This window comes from Schistocerca cancellata, chromosome 2 (genome assembly GCF_023864275.1).
Source record: "Schistocerca cancellata isolate TAMUIC-IGC-003103 chromosome 2, iqSchCanc2.1, whole genome shotgun sequence".
Taxonomy (NCBI): Eukaryota; Metazoa; Arthropoda; class Insecta; order Orthoptera; family Acrididae; genus Schistocerca; species Schistocerca cancellata.
In genome coordinates, this window is record NC_064627.1 from 1,133,735,653 (window position 1) to 1,133,759,026 (window position 23,374).

Sequence of the window (23,374 nt, forward strand, 5' to 3'; positions counted from 1 at the left end):
TTCACGGAAGTTCAGGAATACAGAAGTACAAGTCACTTACGAATGAAAGAAGCTAAGGCCAAATGGCTGCATGAGAAATGTGAAAAAATCAAACCGCGAAATAGACGAAGTTAAGGAATTCTGCTAATTAAGCAGATGGACGGACAAACGAGGACGTATAAAGCAGATTAGCACTGATAAAAGGTCATTCCTGGCCAAAGGAAGTCGTCTAGTATCAAACATAGGTCTTATTTTGAGGAAGAAATTTCTGAGAATGTACGTTTGGAAAACAGTGTTGCATAGGAGTGAGACGTGGACCGTCGAATACCCGGAATGGTAGAGAATGGAAGCATCTGAAATGTGGTTCTACAAAAGAGTGTTGAAAATTAGGTGGACTGATAAGGTATTCAATGAGGAGGTTCTTTTTAGAGGGAGGATAAAAACTGTATGGGAAGACAGAGACTGGGACATATGCAGCAAATAACTGGGGACGTAGGTGCAACTCTGCGATGAAAAGGTTGGCACAGAGAACGGGAGAGGAATTCGTGGCGGGCCATATCAAAATAGTCAGTAGACGAATTACTCAAAAAGAAAATAAAAAGGGGGGGGCACAGTGCCTTAAAATCTACAAAAGACTGACTAACACAAGAAAGCTGAAATCTGATATGAACAAATAGTGGAAAGTAAGAGAACAAGTAGGCGTGGGAGGGGGGGGGGGAGGGTTGGGAGGCTTGCGATTGGCTGGTGATTATCAAAAAGTGCAGTAAAGAGCATGTAAAATTCAATTCTAACGGAGATTTTTTTATAGTATTCAAACCTAAAATTGTTTGCGTGTTCTGAAGATGCCTAGGCAGACTGGTATATCATCTTGATAACTCATACCAATGATGGAGTTCGTTCCTGCTGGCAAATTTTAAACCACAATTATATTTGTTAATAGTTTTACCAGCAACATCTTAAACGTGCTGACGGTTATACTACTCCCCTTCTTTGCTTCAAGAGTTAGTAACAGGGATGTAATAAACTTTAATGTAAGTAGTAACATATTGTACCTCTGTTCTCACACTTATGGCGACCCAGTCATGTGATAATACTACTTTACTTTCATTCAGTTTCCCACATTGAGTGTCGAAAGTAACGCAAATGGGTCCACTACTCAGGTGCCAGGTTATGTAATGAGGCCTCGGAATTGCCACACTGACGCCATACTGACTGGCTGCTACCCGCAGATGTACCCGCATATCAACAGCTTCGTCATGATGAGTAATAGTGGTTCAAGTGGCTCTGAGCACTATGGGACTTAACATCTATGGTCATCAGTCCCCTAGAACTTAGAACTACTTAAACCTAACTAACCGAAGGACATCACACAACACCCAGTCATCACGAGGCAGAGAAAATCCCTGACCCCGCCGGGAATCGAACCCGGGAACCCGGGCGTGAGTAATAGTGAGAAAGTAAATAAGCTACTGTGCATGCAATAAGGTCAGGTGCTGTCACGTATATCATTGTTCGGATAAACATCGCTCAAAATGTGTGCTTCCCCCCTGAAACGCATGTTGTAAAAGACGAACTATTTTTCTTTTTTTCTTTTTTCTCTCTTGTGATGAAGTATTACTCTGCATGAGAATTATGGGATGGAAAAGGAACATAATTTCATGTATAAGAGAATGAATATTGGATGTCACCCACAAACTGTTTACACGATTAATGTCACGGATAAATTATAAGGAATTTAAAATTTTTTGGAAAAACGTGTTTGGGAAGCAAGGGCTTCCTCTTCTTGCAGTTCACGACTGTTGTCCCTTGCAAGGCGATCAGCGTTACCTGTTGGGTGGTGTGTGTAATTTCTAATTTATTACTGAATAATAATTGTCACTTTCCCCTTAAATGAATTTGCAGTTATTTTATAGAATCACTTGGAAAAAGTATACAGTTTTGTTGTATGTGTTTCACATAACAGGTCAGTGTATCAGGATAGTGCACACCTTCGAGAGAAAAACGGCCGATAGCTTACACGTCGTGTGGTTCAAGTATCACGTAAATATAAAATTGAATATTTGCATTTTTTACTACGAAGTCCGAGTCCACACTTATTTCCACTTTGTGTTTGGAAGTCAAAATGATTTCACGGTCAGTGCTTTCAAACAGTGACGATGTACAACAACCCCTATGGCCTAATACATCAAGAGGGAAGAAAACAAAAGAGCAATGGCATGTATAACCCTCTAAAAGTGATGAAATATAATAAATTAGTGGGAGATTATTTGATGTGTGTTACAGTAATAATCACATTGTGCCATCGCATTTATCACGTGTCTTTCCCGAGGCAAACCTATCTTAACGCATTGCATGCTGTTTACCAGATTAAAACTTTTACTCTTCCAGTAAGGAAGGTTATGTCACCCCCCTTCTGAGCAGTGTGCCCAGAGGGGCAGGAGCAGCAGTACACATCTATGCACCATGCTCCTGAAGTAGCTAAACGTAATACAACATGGACACTATGCAAAACATTTATGTTCACTGATGTGAAGGAATATTTTTCATTCTCTACTTCATCCTCTTAGGGATAGACTTTTTTATTTTTTATGTCATAAAGTAGCTTACGTTCCTTCTAAGGGTTCAACGTATCTCCATAGCAAATTTCACCGAAATCGGTTCTGTAGTTTAGTTGTGAAGTCCTTACAGACAGATTTATTTTTGCATTTAATGTTATTAATGTGGAAGAGTGGTTTAAACAAGTTGACGATTGTGTAAGCATTGTATTCATTACGTTGAGTAGTATAACGTAGAACATGCTGTAAGGCGTTTATATTTCTATTGTCTATTGTCAATCCACAATTTATGGTAGATGTTTATATTTCATTAATAGGATTAAGTAGGAATAATTAATATTTGTCGTGCTGAAATTATTGTGGTAGCAGGGAATGTCTGCACCAGAAAGCATTGTTGGCGGGAGATTCCGCACTTTAGCGTTCGTACGAAGTCAGTAGTAAGCGAGAAGTGAAGCGAGTCGGTAGCAGGTCTGAAGCGAGAGGTTGAGAGGAGCAGTGTGCCTGCCAGCCACCAGCTATGATTTACAAGAGATTATAAACGGATGTACAGAGACATCAGCTAACTATTATCATAAGAGGAACTAATATTATTGAATTATTTTTTTGAGAAACTCAAGACTACTGAAGGTATGTTTGCGCAATGCTAGTTGTAAGATTATTGTAAAAAGTAAGTCCCATTTTAACGTTTGTAAAATCATTTCATTCAGAATATAATTAATTTTTGCCAGCAATATTGCATTACTGATGATAATCCATCCCAAAAACCATCAACGTAAAACTTTGCAAAATTTTATTGTTGTCAAGAAAAAGTTAAACTATGAATTACGTAACTTCAGTCAAATTAATTAAAGAATAACGTCAGCTTTGGTAATAAATACTACCACAACCACTTATTATGACAGCCCACCAGGAGTTCAAAAATGGCTCTGAGCACTATGGGACTCAACTTCTGATGTCATTAGTCTCCTAGAACTTAGAACTAGTTAAACCTAACTAACCTAAGGACATCACACACAACCATGCCCGAGGCAGGATTCGAACCAGCGACCGTAGCGGTCTCGCAGTTCCAGACTGCAGCGCCTAGAACCGCACGGCCACTTCGGCCGGCCCCACCAGGAGTTAAGAGTATAGTAAAACAGAGTAAGTATATTCATGTCGCAGTTCGATGTAGCAGTCAGATGGCGATCCAAAAACAGTAAAAAAGGTAAGGAACAGTTTTGGGTTATTGGAGGTAACGACTGAGGGCCACGACGACGACACATTCTATGTTTCGGAGAAATAATCAGAAAATCACTTTTAATAAACAGCATTTAAATTTATATGCGAAGACTGAGGAAGAGAGTTAATTTCAAAGGGAAGATTTCATTTGTTATTATTAAGCAAGAAGTAGAAATCCTAAGGGAAGGTTTCATAGGTTATTGTAGAAGGGAAGGTTATCATTAACAAAAGAGATATAGAGGAGTCGGGAAGGTTTCAATTTCAACCAATAAAAGCATTTTCAAAAATATGGTGAATTTCTAAAGTTAAGTAGTAAATCGGTATTTCAGCGAGTAATTATGTCTCTCTGATTCACATTACATTCTTCAAATCATTAAATATCTTTTACTACACAGCTACTACAGCAACCTATGTTCTTCTTCAGGATTCAAACTATCTCCACAGTATATTTCACAGAAATATGTTCAGTGGCTTACTCGTGGAAAGGTAGCAGACAGAGTTAGTTCCGCATTTATAATATTAGTAAGTAAGTAGATGTGGACGAGGCAAAACATGTTCGAAGAGGTGTCGGGATTGCAGCCGATCGTCGTAAACTTCATCTACATCTACATCCATACTCCGCAAGCCACCTGACGGTGTGTGGCGGAGGGTACTTTTAGTACCTCTACCGGTTCTCCCTTCTATTCCAGTCTCGTATTGTTCGTGGAAAGAAAGATCGTCGGTGTGCCTCTGTGTGGGCTCTAATCTCTCTGATTTTATCCTCGTGGTCTCTTCGCGAGATATTCGTAGGAGGGAGCAATATACTGCTTGACTCTTCGGTGAAGGTACGTTCTCGAAACTTTGACAAAAGCCCGTACCGAGCTACTAAGCGTCTCTCCTGCAGAGTCTTCCACTGGAGTTTATCTATCATCTCCGTAACGCTTTCGAGATTACTAAATGATCCTGTAACGAAACGTGCTGCTCTCCGTTGGAACTTCTCTATCTCTTCTATCAAACCGCACTGGTGAGCAATATTCAAGCAATGGGCGAACAAGTGCACTGTAACCTACTTCCTTTGTTTTCGGATTGCATTTCCTTAGGATTCTTCCAATGAACCTCAGTCTGGCATCTGCTTTACCGACGAACAACTTTTTATGATCATTCCATTTTAAATGACTCCTAATGCCTACTCCCACATAATTTATGGAATTAAGTGCTTCCAGTTGCTGACCTGCTGTACTGCAGCTAAATGATAAAGGATCTTTTTTCTATGTATTCGCAGCACATTAGACTTGTCTACATTGAGATTCAATTGCCATTCCCTGCACCATGTGTCAATTCGTTGAAGATCCTCCTGCATTTCAGTACAATTTTCCATTGTTACAACCTCTCGATATACCACAGCACCATCCGCAAAAAGCCTCAGTGAACTTCCGATGTTATCCACAAGGTCATTTATGTGTATTGTGAATAGCAACGGTCCTTCGACACTCCCCTTCGGTACACCCGAAATCACTCTTACTTCGGAAGACTTGTCTCCATTGAGAATGACATTATGCTTTCTGTTATCTAGGAACTCTTCAAATTAATTACACAATCGGTCTGATAGTCCATATGCTCTTACTTTGTTCATTAAACGACTGTGGGGAACTGTATCGAATGTCTTGCGGAAGTCAAGGAACACGGCATCTACCTGGGAACCCGTGTCTGTGGCCCTACGAGTCTCGTGGACGAATAGCGCGAGCTGGGTTCCACACGATCGTCTTTTTCGAATCCCATGCTGATTCCTACAGAGTCTCCAGAAAAGTCATAATACTCGAACATAATACGTGTTCCAAAATTCTACAACTGATCGACGTTAGAGATATAGGTCTATAGTTCTACACATGTGTTCGACGTCCCTTCTTGAAAACGGGAATGACCTGTGCCCTTTTCCAATCTTTTGGAACGCTACGCTCTCCTAGAGACCTACGATACACCGCTGCAAGAAGGGCGGGCAAGTTCCTTAGCGTACTATGTGTAAAATCGAACTGGTATCCCATCAGGTCCAGCGGCCTTTCCTCTTTTGAGCGATTTTAATTGTTTTTCTATCCCTCTGTCGTCTATATCGATATCTACCGTTTTGTCATCTGTGAGACAATTTAGATAAGGAACTACAGTGCAGTCTTCCTCTGTGAAACAGCTTTGGAAAAAGACATTTAGTATTTCGGCCTTTAGTCTGTCATCCTCTGTTTCAGTACCATTTCGGTCACAGAGTGGGCCATCGCAGACTGACGAAGAAGTCTCCGCTCCGACTTGTATAATACGCAGACAGTATTGTAGCGCATGGGTCAGAGTCACGGTGGCGGAAGGTCCACTGGCGTCTTTGTCTGGAGCAGATTTCGGAGGCAACAGAATTCCTTGTCTTATCCAGCTGGTAGCCGCTGTCACGGTTCATTAGCTTTCCCCGCGATGTTTACTTTTTTTCATAATGGAGTCGAAATAATATGTTTCCGTGGCCAAAAATGATGTTTTGTCATCAACTGTTTCTTGGAGGTACGTGGATGATACTTTAATAATATGGCCCCACGGACGGGATAATTTAATGGAATTTTTACATCATTATAACTCCGATCATAAGAACATTGGATTTACTATGGCATTAGAGAGAGATGATTGTCTCGCATGTTTTGGTTAGACGGGAGAGCGATGGCTGTCTGGGACATTCTGTTTATCTTGAGCCCACTCACACTGACCTGTACTTGCACTCTTCAAGTTAACCAATCCACGACGTGCTTCAAACCATGGTGAAAAGACCCCATACAGTATCAGATGCAGATAACTGGCCTAAAATTTTTGCACATTTTAAGACAGTGTTCAGAGAGAATGGATATTCTTCCCGGCAAATTAACCATACATTCTCAGCTAAATTTATGAACTGGGAAGTGGATAAAGAGACGCACGCGCCAGCAAAGTCACTAGCTTTTCTTCCCTTTGTTGGAAATAATTCAATCAAAATAGCAAGAATGCTTAATAATTTTCAGGTGAAAGTAACTTTTCGCCCACAATCAAAGATTTCGGACCTACTGTGACCAGTGAAGTGGCACTAAACAAAGAAAAGTGAGAGGTCATCCACATGGGTGCTAAAAGAAATCCGATATATTTTGGGTATACGATAAATCGCACAAATCTAAGGGCTGTCAATTCGTCTAAATACCTAGGACTTACAATTACGAGGAACTTAAATTGGAAATACGACATAGATAATATTGTGGGGAAGGTAAAACAAAAATTGCGCTTTACTGGCAGAACACTTTGGAGATGCGACAAACCCACTAAAGAGACAGCCTACGTTACACTTGTCCGTCCTCTGCTGGAACATTGCTGCGCGGTGTGGGATCCTTACCAGGTAGGATTGATGGAGGACATCGAAAAAGTGCAAAGAAGGGCAGTTCGTTTCCTGTTGTCGCGCAATAGAGGTGAGAGTGTCACTGATATGATACGCGAGTTGGGGTGGCAGTCACTGAAACAAAGGCGGTCTTCTTTGCGGCGAGATCTATTTACGAAATTTCAATGAGGAACTTTCTCTTCCGAATGGGAAAGTATTTTGTTGACACGCACAGACGTAGGGAGAAATGTTCATTGTAATAAAATAAGAGAAATCAGAGCTCGAACGGAAAGATTTAGGTGTTCCTTTTTCCCACGCGCCATTGACAGTGGAATGATAGAGAAGTAGTATGAAAATGGTTCGATGAACCCTCTGCCAGGCACTTAAGTGTGAATTGCAGAGTAATCACGTAGATGTAGATGAAGGATAATTTGTTATTGAGAAGGCAAGAATTTGTAACATACCTTGCCAACGTAGTGTGGCCTATATCGGACAAACAACATGCACAGTGGAAGAGCGCTGCACAGGACATAAACCTTGAACTCGCCTTCAGAAAGCCAGCAAATCTGCAATTGTGGAACATTGTATCTTCAATAGACATTAAATGGAGTACGACAAAACATTAATTTTGGTCACAGTGACATGTCTTTGGGACTCCATTATGAAAGAGTCCGCTGAAATACGCATCGCGGAAAATCTAATGAACCGTGACAGTGGCTACCAGCTGGATGATGCGTGGAATCCCGTCATCTCAGAGATTTGTGGAGCAAAACGAGGACCTCAGAATACTCTGATGACTATGGCGAGTGGCAGCGCCGAAGAAAGCTGAGGTTTGCAGTTCCATGAGCGAGGCGCTGCAGCCAGGCAGTGTGGTTCTCCTGTCACCGTGACTCTTGACTCATGCGCGGAAAATACTCTCAGCGCGATGTAGAAGGCGGAGCGGAGAGCCGAAACAATGTCTAGAGAGAGCGTCAGACGTCAAATGTGTGTGTCTTCGTCAGTCTTCGACGGCTCATCTAAAGATGACTGGCAGGTGTCCAGTGGAAATGTCGTGAAGTTTACAACGACCGGCTGCGAAACTGAAATCTGTTCCGGCATTTCATTCTGGCTGAAAATTTTAAGTTTCACGTCAAACAAAGCAAAACATTATGACGATCGCCCACTGTGAGATTGACTGCAACTCGGTGGAGTTGCGAGTGGCGAAAGCGTGACGTGGTGAGGAAAGCACACAGGCGGAGCACAGACGCACAGGTAATTTTACCAGTAATGGTTATACGAGTTGCGAAAGTGGAAATTCACTGGTGTATGCGACGATGACAAACAACAGATTGTTATGATGCCGAGGTTGTGGGCGAGAATCTTGACTGTGGCGTAGCTGATCGGCTATACGCTGGCTGTTGCCATGAGCAGCTCGTACTGTGGAAGATGAGTACTTCCCAATCGGCATCCCCCTGCGCTGGCGCGGCCTGAGGCAAATTCTTGGCATGATTTCACTGCGGCTGGACACGATGCTGCATTCAGTCTACACACCGGTAGAAGTTCACGGCGAATTTCGCCACAAGAATCGTACAGCCTGTTTCGATAAATACGTTCATCACTGTACACAACGGGGAAGACAGAGTTTGCACACGTGAACGGAGAAGCAAAAACGGAGAGACACTGAAGCACTGACGCGAAGACACACACGAGCACTGCCGACGATCTCCAGCACACGAAGATGCACTGCTCATGTGATAAAGCCGAGGACCTGCCAAAGGGAAGAGTTGTGGGTAGGAGGGAAAGGGGGAGGGTGTTGATGCCAGGGGGAGAGGGTAATGGGGTTTTGTGGAAGCCTGGGTGAGGGGGGAAGAGGGAAGGGGAGGGAGGGAGGGAGGGAGGAAGAGAGGAGGGGTAGAAGGGAAAGACAGTGCCCTGGAGGAAAAACACAGGAGGAGCAAGGGGAGGATCAAAGTTGATAGGAGGGGTAGATGGAGGGGATGAGGGCATCATCAGGGAAGGGGAGTTGGTGGAAGCCACCTTGGGCAAGGGTATGGAGTGGGGAGAGATGGAGAGCGGGTGGGATGTGGGAGTACAGGCACAGCAGCAGATAGGGGTGGGAAAGGATGGGAGAGACAAGTGGGTGAGGGGGATCATGTTTGCAGGAGGTGTAAAGGATCCTATCCATTCAAGGGAAAGGAGGAGGTGTGGAACGGAATTAAGTCATAGAGGATCCGCTTGGGGGAGAGGAGGTGGATGTAACAGGCGAGGTGGGGAACATGGCGTTCCAGCATTTGAAGGGATTTGTAGAAGGTAGGAGGGGCGGCGATCCAGGAGGGATGGGCATAGCAGAGGACAGGTCTGATGCGGGATTTATAGGTGTGGAGGACGGTGGAGGGGTCCAGACCCCATGTGCGGCCGGAAAGGAGCTTGAGGAGGCAGAGTCAGCAGCGTGCCTAGGCTTGGATCGTCCTGAGATTGGCGGGGGGGGGGGGGGGGTTCCAGGAGAAACGACAGTCAAGGGTGACACCAAGGTACTTGACGGTGGGGGTGAGGCTGATAGGATGGCCATAGATAGTGAGATAGAAATCGAAGAGACGGAAGGAAGGGGTGGTTTAGCCTACAATGACCGCCTGTGTCTTGGAAGGATTAACCTAGCAGCCACTGGTTACACCAAGTGGTGAACCAGTCAAGATGGTATTGAAGAAATTGCTGGGAGTGTTGCAGGGTGGGGGCAAGGGCAAGGGCAAGGAAGTCGGTGTTGTCAGCCTACCGGAGAAGGTGTAAGGGAATTGAAGTTGGCGGCATAACTGCAGTGTAAAGAAGGTAGAGAAGGGGGGAGAGGATGGAACCTTGGGGCACACAGGCAGAGGGGTAGAAGGTGTAGGAATCCATGTTATGGATGGTGACATAGGAAGGACGGTGGGAACGAAAGGAGGCACAGACCGACGTAGTTAATAAGATGGGTGAAGGTTTGGAGCTTGAAGAGGAGACCGAAATGCTATACGCGGTCGTAGGCATGTTCAAGGTCGAGGGAGAGGAAGATGGTGGAGCAATGGGAGTTATTCGGAGAGGAGGTGAGTGAGGTGAAGGGTGAAAATTTTAAGTTTCACGTCAAACAAAGCAAAACATTATGACGATCGCCCACTGTGAGACTGACTGCAATTCGTTGGTGTTGGGAGTGGCGAAAGCGTGACGTGGTGAGGAAAGTACACAGGCGGAGCACAGACGCACAGGGAATTTTACCAGTTATGGCTACACGAGTTGCGAAAGTGGAAATTCACTGGTGTATGCGACGATGACAAACAATGATGCCGAGGTTGGGGGCGAGAATCTTGACTGTGGCGTAGCTGATCGGCTCTACGCTGGCTGTTGGCGTGAGCAGCTATGGAAAGTGGTTGGCGGGCAATGAAATCGCATGTAGCAGGCAAATGTTGGACACCCTCACTCTATCATGAAGGACCGTAGCTTGTCCGCTCTGTAAAGTAGGTTAAGTGGCGTTTTGTGCCTGATGTGACGACAGGGTAGAATAATAATGCAGCCCCAAAGCTTTCGGAGCCCACTGTTTAGTGCATGTTTTTTAAGATGGAGCTCATCAGAAAATAGCCTCCTTAAGTTCCCATGCTGATCGAACGACATTGTCATTTATGATTACTGAGGGCATAGCATTATCGAGAACGGATGGTGGGTCACTGTAAACACATAAATTAGGTGGCTGAATTACATTTGTTACTGCACGAAGTCGAATATGCCGTCTCCCAGGCGAATGGCTGGTCGAAGCAAAGAACAGCGTCAGGGGCTCAGGACGCAAGAGTAGGTATGTTCTATGGAGGACATTCACCGGAGCTTCCATGGGACATGCGATGTTAAGGCGCCATGACTGGTGTTGACTACGTGAAAATTTTTCCTGGCCAACTGCGTCCATTCATGGTTGATGTCTTCCCCGAGAGCGATCGCATCTTTTTGGAGGACTATCCGTGTCACAAGACCAGAATCTTCCAACAGTGATTTGAGGAGCACTTTCGTGAAGTTTGCCACCAAACTGGCCTGACCTGAACCCAATGGAAAACTTTTCATTATATATATGAAGATGGTATCAGTTCTTTCGGACATGTGCGACAGAACATATACCATCTTCTCATATATATATGGTTAAGGCTCACCGGCCATTTGACCATCTTCTTCTGTGCAGACGCACAAACAGTGCCGAGCTCTTACGGGAATAGGCAGTAAAGCCGCGAGTAATGAGCATAATGGGTAGTGGCACTATGAATACAGTGCGGGACAATAAGTTACGAATGTGGGTCTCACGGGAGGCGTGCCAGTAATAAGTCCCTGCAGTTGCACTGTCCTCTGTGTCCTCGGTGGCTCAGATGGATAGAGCGTCTGCCCTCTAAGCTGGCGATCCCGGGTTCGAGTCCCGGCCGGGGCACACATTTACAGTTGTCCCTGTTGACTTATATCAACGTATTTAAGTATGTTCATTTCATTATAAACTTTTCTGTTTTTCCTTTTAGTCATCAGTCTTCTGACTGACTTGATGCGGCCCGTGATGAATGGAAAACATGTGGCACACTCTCGGACGCCTCCACCACGCCCAAAAACCACCACCTCATAATTGAAGGGAACTGCGTGATTGTGTGGGGCACCTGGTTCCATATACCTTCTAAAAGTTAATAAAGGAAAAAAAATAGCAAAGGAAGATCTGGATTTGACGTCCCGTCGTTATCGTGGCCATTATGAACGGACTAGGTAGAAAGTTACAGGGGAACTGTCGAATCCACGCCACGCAGAATCACTGCTGTATTTCGTTCTGTAGGTGGAGCAACGCGATATTAACCATGTGTTCGTAATATTGTCTCTCCTCTGTGTAAATGATAAACGACAATACAATTAACTAATAACTGACGTACTCTACAACTCGTACGGAGAAAAGAAACAGTTGGCGAGGTTCTTTCGAATGGGATGTTACCTCCCCGGAAATTGTTTACTATGAATACTTTTGAATAAATACTTTCGCTCTCAGTTACTGTTCTCGACAGTTTCACTGCGACATACGGGATTTCGTAAGCTACCGCCAGATTTCGCACGATGCCTCGGGAAAGGCGAACGCGAAACTAAATCCACTGGACGCGGAGCAGTCACGTTTAGCAGGCCAGAGTGCCCGCCTAAATGTTGCGAAGAAAAGGTTTTGTCACACCCTGATGACGGCCGTTGTTTGTGGCTCATTAAGGTGCACGCAATATCCCGCTCTGCAGGCAAGGGGGGGACGCCGCCGGAGAACAATGGGGCGGCTCCTCCCCCCCCCCCCCCCCCCCCCCCGCGGGGCTCGGGATCCACCACTATTGTTTTGTTGCCGTTTCTGTCGTCGGCCTGGCGGCTCTCCTGCCGCCCACACTCCGTCGCTAAAACCCGCCGACTGCCATTCGCAGCGAACATTCTGTTAGCTCAGCTCACAGCAATCGTTACCGAGGCTTTTTGTTTTCCCCTGTCAGCGATGTGAGAGGGGAGATTATCCTTCATTATTACCGAGTGCACCGCCGCCCCCGCACGCACGCACGCGTCTCCTTCCCGGCGGTTGACGGAACGGTGCCATTGTTTGGAGTGCTAAGCGACGCGCCCGCGGGTGCTTTCTGCAGCCTCCCGACAGCCTGTTCTAATGCCGTTGTAATTAACGAGCGACAAGAAAGCTTAGTTTGGCAGGTAACCCACCAAAGGTTGGCGTTCTATTTACAGAGATATACAAGGCACCGTTGCTGCATTTTGTTCGAAACTGAAAAAGGACATTCTTTTCTGTGACGCACCACTCATTCATCTATTTGACTTCCTGTCCTGCATGCAGCTGCACACTGTCACGCCATGTTTTACCGTGCGCTTACTCAACGAAGTGTCCGTTCGTCACGAAGTCTTCACAACATTTAAGGCATTATGCGGTTTAAATCTTTCTCGTATTACAGGAGTTACTCGTTACTATGGCTGGCCAACTAAGTTTTACTCAATGCTGCACTGCACGTCAAAGTGACAGAGAAACATGACAGTATGTTTCAACATAGTCACAACATCTCTGTAAACATCGGTCGGAATGTACGAATCATACTGTTTTGTAGTTAGGGCATCAAAAATGGTTCAAATGGCTCTGAGCACTATGGGACTTAACATTTATGGTCATCAGTCCCCTACAACTTAGAACTACTTAAACCTAACTAACCTAAGGACAGCACACAACACCCAGCCATCACGAGGCAGAGAAAATCCCTGACCCCGCCGGAAATCGAACCCGGGAACCCGGGCGTGGGAAGCGAGAACGCTACCGCACGACCACGAGATGCGGGCGTTAGGGCATCCACAGATAACATTATACAATGTTACTGTAAGGAAATTTCCAAAAGTTCTCCAAAATATTCTCAAAAAACTTTGAATTTTAGAAAGGTCTTGACTGCACAGATCTTTATTATGCGTTACGCTTTTCCAAATTTCATCATAAGAAGGTGTGGAATGAAGTGTACAAGAAAATTAGTATTGTACTCAGATTGCAATCGAACTCTAGTACAAAGCTCACGAAACTGAGTACAGAGACTGAACGCAGTACAAATCTCATCTCGTGCAGGCATATTTGACAGCGCCGTCGTCTGTTTGAATAGAACCAGTGTAAGACTCAGTGTCACGATTAAGCTATCAAGGAGGTAAACGAAGGCCAGTAGGTGGTGCTAGCATTAACCATAGAAAGCATGTCAAAGAGAAACTTTACGAACTTCTATGGGCTGCGATTAAGTAGAGGTCAGAACATCGTGGACAACAGTCAAAAAAGGTGATAAAAATGTCGTTTTGTAAGTCTAACCTACAATGGGCCCTACTGTGACAAAAGCGCGAAAGTTTTGAGAAAGGCTAACATTAATGTCGCGTTTAAAGCGAGAGGTAATTTACACATGCGATTAAGGCATGACGTAGTACAGAAAGTAAGAAGTACTTTTAGTAAACCAGATGTATATAAGATGGAATGTGGAGATTTCGATAATTTCTGTATTGATATGGCGGGGAGAGATTTTAGTATTCGATACAAAGAGCACTCATATCCTAGTAATTCCAGTATTTTGGGACAGCGTTTGAAAACGAAGGAGCTTGTTGTCGAAGCCGAAGGACTTGAGATTTTGCACGTCACCCTTCGTAGTAGTCTGTTAGACATACACATCATATCTGTCAGCTACATCGGTTACTTCATGAGCAGGAGTTTTTCAGTATGCACTCTACGAAATGCATCTCGTATTTCACCAAATGCTCTGAGGTTGCTTAAATTAGCCATTATTACCTAGAATTTGTGAGTTATATTTTATTTACTACCTTGATCAGTTTTATGTTTGTATTGTACGATACCAGTTATTGGTTATCTTCTGTTCCGATTATTTTGTTTTCAATGTCATCTAACGAGGCACATTTCATGCTGTTACTACGTAAATGTTTCTTCCGAAAATAGCACAAATGTATTTATGTAAAGTTGTTCACGGCGTTGTGACATCTACAGGGTTATTACAAATGATTGAAGCGATTTCACAGGTCTACAATAACTTTATTATTTGAGATATTTTCACAATGCTTTGCAAACACATACAAAAACTCAAAAAGTTTTTTTAGGCATTCATAAATGTTCGATATGTGCCCCTTTAGTGATTCGGCAGACATCAAGCCGATAATCAAGTTCCTCCCACACTCGGCGCAGCATGTCCCCATCAATGAGTTCGAAAGCATCGTTGATGCGAGCTCGCAGTTCTGACACGTTTCTTGGTAGAGGAGGTTTAAACACTGAATCTTTCACATAACCCCACAGAAAGAAATTGCATGGGGTTAAGTCGGGAGAGCGTGGAGGCCATGACATGAATTGCTGATCATGATCTCCACCACGACCGATCCATCGGTTTTCCAATCTCCTGTTTAAGAAATGCCGAACATCATGATGGAAGTGCGGTGGAGCACCATCCTGTGGTATGTTTAGCTCCCTGCTTGCTTTATTCGTCGACTTCCGCGGGCTACGCGTGAAACCTGCCCGCACGCGTTCCACCGTTTCTTCGCTCACTGCAGGCCGACCCGTTGATTTCCCCTTACAGAGGCATCCAGAAGCTTTAAACTGCGCATACCATCGCCGAATGGAGTTAGCAGTTGGTAGATCTTTGTTGAACTTCGTCCTGAAGTGTCGTTGCACTGTTATGACTGACTGATGTGAGTGCATTTCAAGCACGACATACGCTTTCTCGGCTCCTGTCGCCATTTTGCCTCACTGCGCTCTCGAGCGCTCTGGCGGCAGAAACCTGAAGTGCGGCTTGAGCCGAACAAAACTTTATGAGTTTTTCTACGTATCTGTATTGTGTTGTGACCATATGTCAATGAATGGAGCTACAGTGAATTTATGAAATCGGTTCAATCATTTGTAATAGCCCTGTACTTAATCGCATTGCACAGAAGTTTGTGAAGTTACTCCTCGATTTGATTTCTGTGGTTAATTCTAACGCCACCTAATGGCCTTCGTCTTTGACATCTTAGCCACCACAGTCAAGTTGGCACTGGTTCTATTCGAATAGAGAACTGCACTGTTAAACATGTCTTCATGAGGTCAGATCTGTATTGCATCCAGACTATGTCCTCACTATCGTGAGCTTTGTACTAAAATTTGATTTTAATATAAGTTCGATATTAACTGAAATTTCTGTTTATTGGAATACCTACGTAAGTGTTTGATATCGTTACTTTTGTTGTACACTTCATTCCATAGCTTCAGTCTGCTGATGAGATTTTGAAATGCATAACTCTTAATAAAGAAATGTGTGATCAAGACCTATCTATATTTCAAAGTTATGCCAAACCTGATTGGTGTCTCTACCATAAATGTATTTCTCTATCGAGTAATGGAAATTTCAAAAAAGCTTTTAATTTTCTTTTAAGTAAAGAAAATTCTTCGGGACCACAACAGCTGTATAGAGGTCCCAGTATTAGGCAACACAAACGGTTTCACACCAATTATAGGCACATCTCAGGCGATAATCTGCACTGATTGCAAAAAGTGTTTTCATAAAATGTTGTTAATACAAGTGTATAACAGAAAAAAAACTGGTCTTTAGTCACACCTTCATAAGGCTAGATATGACGTATGATGTCACAACGGTCAAGATTTAAACCGCTTAATTGGTTAACTTCTTAACAAAACACAATAAAGCACAATAGAGCCTACAACGGACAATGTATTCTTTGATTAAACTTCTTAAAAGATTGATCGTCGAATGGCTAAATTTGAAACTTATACTATAGCCGACATAATCGTCTTGAGAGATCTAGCAACGTTTTCTTCTGACAGGATAATAAGTGAGAATTATCCTAAACTAAAATTTATACACCTTGAGGTGAACGTCGGAGGAGTCAAAACTCCTGCTCCAAGAAAACACTTATGGAACGACAAAGAATCACTCTAAATTAGAACATATATGGCAGAAAGATTTGTAATGGATACTCGTGCTCTAATTAATTTATTGGAGCGCCAGTGTCCATACTAATGATTCTGCCATACATGTTTCAATTCGCAGTGACTTGCTCTCGTTCCCTAGTAATTTTACTGGAGCAAGAGTTTTGACTTTTTCGACGTTCACATCACGGTCCATACCTTTCAAATTTGCCCATTCGATAATCGACATTTTAAGGCGTTACGCTACAACTCGGTTTACAACTTGAACGTTGTGACATTGTACATTATCTCGTACACTATATGTTGACAGCATTTTATAAAAACACTTTTGTATTCAATACAGATTATCACCTGAAGATTCACCTATAAGGGTGTGAATCTGGTGGTGTTGCCTAATAAGGGAGCCTGTATACAGCTAGTGCGACGATGAAGATCTTTCATTCATTCTGAAAAAAAATTAAAGGGTTTTATGAGATCTTTTCTGGAGAATTTTAGGAAATTGCATTAGAGTAACAATGTTCTATGAACTGTTGAGTCACTTGGCTATAGAAATCGGCCCCTTGTTCACAGAGCCATTTGAGAACTGCCCGGCCCCCCTTCCCCTGGCCACAACGCAGACGTCCTTTCAGTTTGACAAAAATATGGAACTCCTACTGCGGAAGACGAGTACTTCCCAATCGGCATCACCCGCGCTGGCGCGGCCTGAGGCATATTCTTGGCATGATTTCACTGCGGCTGGACACGATGCTGCATTCAGTCTACACACCGGTAGAAGTTCACGGCGAATTTCGCCACTAGAATCGTACTGCCTGTTTGGATAAAAACGTTCATCGCTGAACAGACACGAGTTTACACACGTGAACGGAGGAGCACAAACTGAGAGACACTGAAGCACTGACGCGAAGACACACACGAGCACTGGCGACGATCTCCAGCACACGAAGATGTACTGTTCATGTGATAAAGCCGAGGACCTGCCAAAGGGAAGAGTTGTGGGTAGGAGGGAAAGGGGAAGGTTGTTGATGCCAGGGGGAGAGGGTAGGCGGGTATTGTGGAAGCCTGGGTGAGGGGGCAAGAGGGAAGGGGAGGGAGGGAGGGAGGGAGGAAGAGTGGAGGGAGAGAAGGGAAAGACAGTGCCCTGGAGGAAAAACACAGGGGAGCAAGGGGAGGATCAAAGTTGATAGGAGGGGTAGATGGAGGGGATGAGGGCATCATCAGGGAAGGGGAGTTGGTGGAAGCCACCTTGGGCAAGGGTATGGAGTGTGGAGAGATGGAGAGCGGGTGGGATGTGGGAGTACAGGCACAGCAGACAGGGGTGGGAAAGGATGGGAGAGACAAGTGGGTGAGGGGAATCATGTTTGCGGGAGGTGTAAAGGATTCATATCCATTCAAGGAAAAGGAGAAGGTGTGGAACGGAATTAAGTCATAGAGGATCCGCATGTGGGAGGGGAGGTGGATGTAACAGACAGGGTGGGGAACATGGCGTTCCAGCATTTGAAGGGATTTGTAGAAGGTAGTAGGGGCGGCGATCCAGGCAGGATGGGCATAGCAGAGGATAGGTCTGATGAAGGATTTATAGGTGTGGAGGACGGTGGAGGGGTCCAGACCCCATGTGCGGCTGAAAGGAGCTTGAGGAGGCGGAGTCAGCAGCATGCCTAGGCTTGGATCGTCCAGACATGGGGGGGAGGGGGGAGGTTCCAGGAGAGGCGACAGTCAAGGGTGACACCAAGGTACTTGAGGGTGGGGGTGAGGCTGATATGATGGCCATAGATAGTGAGAAAGAAATCGAAGAGACGGAAGGAAGGGGTGGTTTAGCCTACAATGATCGCCTGGGTCTTGGAAGGATTGACCTAGCAGCCACTGGTTACACCAATTGGTGAACCAGTCAAGATGGTATTGAAGAAATTGCTGGGAGTGTTGCAGGGTGGGGGCAAGGGCAAGGAAGGCGGTGTTATCAGCCTACCGGAGAAGGTGTAAGGGAGGTGAAGGTGGCGGCATAACTGCCGTGTAAAGAAGGTAGAGAAGGGGGGAGAGGATGGAACCTTGGGGCACACCGGCAGAGGGGTAGAAGGTGTAGGAATCCATGTTATGGATGGTAACATAGGAAGGACGGTGGGAACGAAAGCAGGTGCAGATGGACGTAGTTAATAAGATGGGTGAAGGTTTGGAGCTTGAAGAGGAGACCAAAATGCCATACACAGTCGTAGGCATGTTCAAGGTCGAGGGAGAAGAAGATGGTGGAGCAATGGGAGTTGAGTTGTTCAGAGAGGAGGTGTGTGATGTGAAGGAGAAGGTCATTGGCAGAGAAGGACTGCTGAAAGCCACATTGGGTAGCGGAAAGGAGGCACTGCTGGAGGAGATGCTGGTGCATGTGTTGGGTGAGGAGGGATTCCAGGACCTGGCTGAAGACCGAGGTAAGGCTGATGGGACGATAGGAGGAGACAGCAGATGGCGGTTTGTCGGGTTTGAGGAACATCAGGATCCAGGGGGTATTCCTCAGGTTGGGGTAGAAACTGGTGGGCAAGACCACATTATATAGTCTGGCCAGGGTGGAGAGGAAGGAGGTGGGAGCTTCACAGAGGTGACAATAGGTAACACGGTCGTCACAGGGAGCAGTGTTGTGTTACGTGCGGAGTGTAGATATGATATCTTGAGTACATCTACATTTATACTCCGCAAGCCACCCAATGGTGTGTGGCGGATTGCGGCATTGAGTTTGGTGTGTGTAATGTCCAAGTACTGGAAGCCAGGAGGGAGTGGAGGGGCAGAGGTGTCAGTTCAATTGCAGACATCAGGAAAGAGGGAGTAATCGAACTAGGGATCGTCAGAGTGGGTAACGATATCAGAGAGGTATGAAGCAAAATGGTTGGCCTTGCTGAGGTTATCAGAAAAGGGGTAATCATCATGAAGGAGAGGGTAGTGGGAAGGTGGTTTAGATCTGGTAAGGTGGTGGAAGGCTGACCAGTACTTAGACAAGTTGATAAGTAGGGTAGCAGTAAGACAGGTCAATGTCTGTCGCCAGTCCCAGCGTTTCTTGGCTGTGAGCAAGTTTGGGACGTGTCATTGAAGTTGCCGGTGACGTCGTAGTGTGTCCTGACCACATGTGTGAAAGAAGGCATGGTATAGACAGTGGGATTTGTGAAGGAGGACAGCCTGCGTGGGTAATGTGGGATGGTGTGGGTGGATGGGAACAGTAGGGATGTAGGCCTCCATGGCCTCAGACAAGGTCTGCTGGAAAAAGAAGGCGGCGTGGGAAACATCATCAGGGTGGTGGTAGGTGAGTGGGTGGCTATCGATCCAGGTGGTGAGGATATTCCGGTAGGCATTCCTGTTTGCACAGGAATTGCGATGGACATATTTCAGGGAAGGGTTGATGCGAGGGTCAGGATGGGGGCGACGACCGTCTGATACAGTGAGGAGGACAGGGAGATGGTCACTGCCAATAGGGTCGAGGACATCCACTACTATGCAGCCAAAGAGGTTAGGGGGGGCCAGGACAACATTGGGAGTGGTATTAGATCCTGGGCAGGTGTGTTGGGGAATGGCAATGAGGTTTTCCTGGAGGTTATAGAGGAACCAATGCCACCGCCGCAGCTGGGTGGCGGAACAACTATGGATGTTGAGATTAGTGGCGATCATGTAGGATGAGAAGGTACAGTCGATTTGGGAAAGGAAGTTGAAAGGAACAGGGGCTGAGGGGCGATGGTAGCGCAGGTAATGTTAAGGTCAGGGAAGAAAGACTGAGGATCAGGTGTTACATGGGGTCAGGATGGAGGGGTTGGAGCCGAACAGGGATTTGGTGGAGGTGGCTCATTGCTAATCCACCATGTGTTATCAGGAAGTTACTATCAGAGTGGTGAAGGAGGCAGGGGGATGTGTGGATGAGATGTTGGGGCTGGAGAAAGGTTTCGTTGAGGAGGACTGCATCCACGTGGTGGGTTGTGAGGGTATGCATGAGGAGGTTCTTGTTAACACGAAGGGAGCAGATGTTGTTGAACATGATACAGTGCAGTCATGCTATGATGGGAACTTAGATGAGGGTGTTGAGATGGGAGAAGGTGAAGTGGGTTTGGTTATGGGAGTAGGTGGCGTAGGTATTTAGGTGGAAAATGGAGTGGGCAGCAAGGTATATCTGCTGGAGGGTGTGGGGGCGCTGGAAAGGATGGACATTTTGGGATGATGTTAACAAACCTGGTGAGGTCCTTGGCAGCGGGGCAGGGATGAAAGGAGCTCCCAGGAAGGGTGTGGGCGTCCAGAGGGCGGATGGGGACACTGAGTTCAGGAGTGGAGGGGGGGGTTGGGCCTTCCACTTCTGGGAGTAGGTAGGATGAGGAAGGTTGTGGATGGTACAGGAAGGAGGGGACTGGAGGTTAGGACACTGCTAGAGGAAGTGCGCCTGTTTAGAGTGTGGGCAGACTGGGCCCTTGCAGCACTGAGATGTTAGGTGTGCATTGTAGTGCGAACACCTCTGGCAGCATATGGATTGGGGAGGGGAACGGGAGGGGTCAACCTTGTAGTGGGAATGAAACAGGAGGGCACCCTCATTTAGGAGAAGGTCTATAGAGGGAGTGTGCTTGGAGAACACCCACATAAGGCTGGTGGGGCTGGCAGGATTGTAGGTGTGGCATACAGCACACAAGTTGAGGGAGGGGTGCGCCTTAAGCTCTGCCAAGACCTCCTCCTCCATGATCATCGTACCAAGCCAAGGGATTACGGAAGTGAGGGTCGGCGGGCGATGCGAGGGATGGGGTTGGCAGGAAGAGGAAGGTGAAGGAGAAGGGGTGAGGGAGGGATTGGAACCAAAACGAGTGATTTGGATTCATCAGAGGTTGTTGGAATGGAGGGTGGGGCTAGGGGAGGTGGTAAGGATGGGGTTCCTATGGGGGGGTGAGGAGGGAGATAGGGGCTCTGGGGAAGTGTAGGCAGAGTGGCAGTGTGAGGTTGTGGGCCTCCAGGAGAGAGGGATTGGGATGGGACAGGAGGTATTTGTATGAGGAGGAGGAAGAGGAGGGGGCAGAACGGGCAAGCAGGGAGAAATCCATGGCATCCAGAGTGTGGAGGAGGAAAGGTCTGGGACTTTTTGGGAGGCTGAGGAGGCAGGGGTGCCGCTGGCGTGCTTGAGAGTGACAGAAGGGTAGGAAGAGGTGTGGAGGACAGGAGCAACTTTAAGATGGCGGGAAGTGACAGGTCCCGGCGTTGGTGCTGGTGCTGGTGCTGATGATGGTGATGGTGAAGGCGCTGGCGGTGGCGATTGTGATAGTGACTGGGCGCACCAAGTAATCGTGGTGGTGGTGGCGGATGGGGAAGTGTATATGACGGCTGTGGTGAGTGCAGTGGTGGTGAGGGCAGTCATGGTAAAGATGATGAGTGGAAGAAGTGAGAAAGACAGGACAGGAGACATGGACAAATCAGGGATGCAGACAGTGATGGGTCACTCACGAAGACAAAGACGGAGACGGAGACAATGACGATGATGATAACGAAGGCGCCTGCTGGGGTCAAAGCCCCACTTCGCTGCCGGTACTGGCTGGGCGACGGCAGGGGGGGGGGGGGGGGGTTGGAGGGGGGAATAGCCGCTGCTTGGGCTGCTATGGGCTGACCGCGTCCACCGTGTCACAGGGCTGCTGGGCTGCTGGGCTGGCCGGCCCTGGAACCCGCTGGCGTTGCGAGGGACTGGCTGTACCGCCACTAAGGTGGGAAGGCTATATCACTGTTTTACATGCTTTTTGATCCGAGCACTTTGGTCGTGGTCCTCCGCTCCTATAATTTCTTCTCGATTCTTGTATAAATCAACTACTACCAGTCTTTCCTGTTCAGGCATAACGACAAGCACAGGCACGATGATGAAAAACGCGAGAGCAGAGAAGGCTATGAGACGACGTCAGCCAATAGCCTGCTGAGAAGGACTGCACGACGACAGGAGCGTACTCTACGAGACGAAAATATGAGCGCTGCCCCTGCCAGCCTCGGTCGGACAGTAGAAAGCGGACAGTAAAAGACGCGCACTATCAGAGGCACCAGCAGCCCTGGACTAGAATCAACGCACTAGCAGAGAGATACTAGAACAGCGATACTAGAACAGCCGTGATTAGTTGAAAAATGGTTCAAATGGTTCTGAGCACTATGGGACTTAACATCTGAGGTCATCAGTCCCCTAGAACTTAGAACTACTTAAACCTAACTAACCTATGTACACCACACACATCCATGCCCGAGGCAGGATTCGAACTTGAGATCGTAGCGGCCGCGCGGTTCCAGACTGAAGCGCCTAGAACCTCTCGGCCACACCGGCCGGCCGCCGTGATTAGTGATCCAGATGACCTCGTGTTATAACTGGCAAGGACATTGTATAAAGCGAAGGGCATTGATTACTTGCATGTCGCCAATTGGTTGCGACACTTCATTGCAGAACCAAAGTTAAGTATTGTCAGTCTACTTTATTATAATAAAAATCATTAATGTGATTTGCTTGATTGTTGTTTAGCTATCCGAGAAAGCAGTAACCCAGGCACCCTATAAGAGATGAGTGGTCAGGACACCACATTTCCCTGTAGCTCACCCTACTTTTATCGAACACCCAATACCATTTTAGATTGTCGAATGCTTTTCGCAGTTCGACAAATCCTATGAACATATCTTGACTTTTCTTCGGTCTTGCTTCCATTATTAACTACTAATTCAGAATTGCCTCTCTGGTGCCTTCACCTTTCCTAACTCATCGTCAATTTTATTTTCCGTTCTTCTGTATATTATTCTTGTCAGTAACTTAGATGCAAGAGCTTTTGTTGATTGTACGATAGTTCTCGCACTTGCCAGTCCTTCTAATATTCGGATTTGCGTGGATGGTGTTTTTTT

The 23,374-nt window shown here is 46.1% G+C and overlaps 1 non-coding gene across 1 annotated transcript; it reads left to right on the top strand.

Moving 5' to 3' along the window:
- Positions 1-11,432: 11,432 nt before the first annotated feature.
- On the top strand, positions 11,433-11,506 carry Trnar-ucu (transfer RNA arginine (anticodon UCU)). Its single transcript has one exon. It is a non-coding gene; the product is annotated as a tRNA-Arg (tRNA).
- Positions 11,507-23,374: the final 11,868 nt, after the last annotated feature.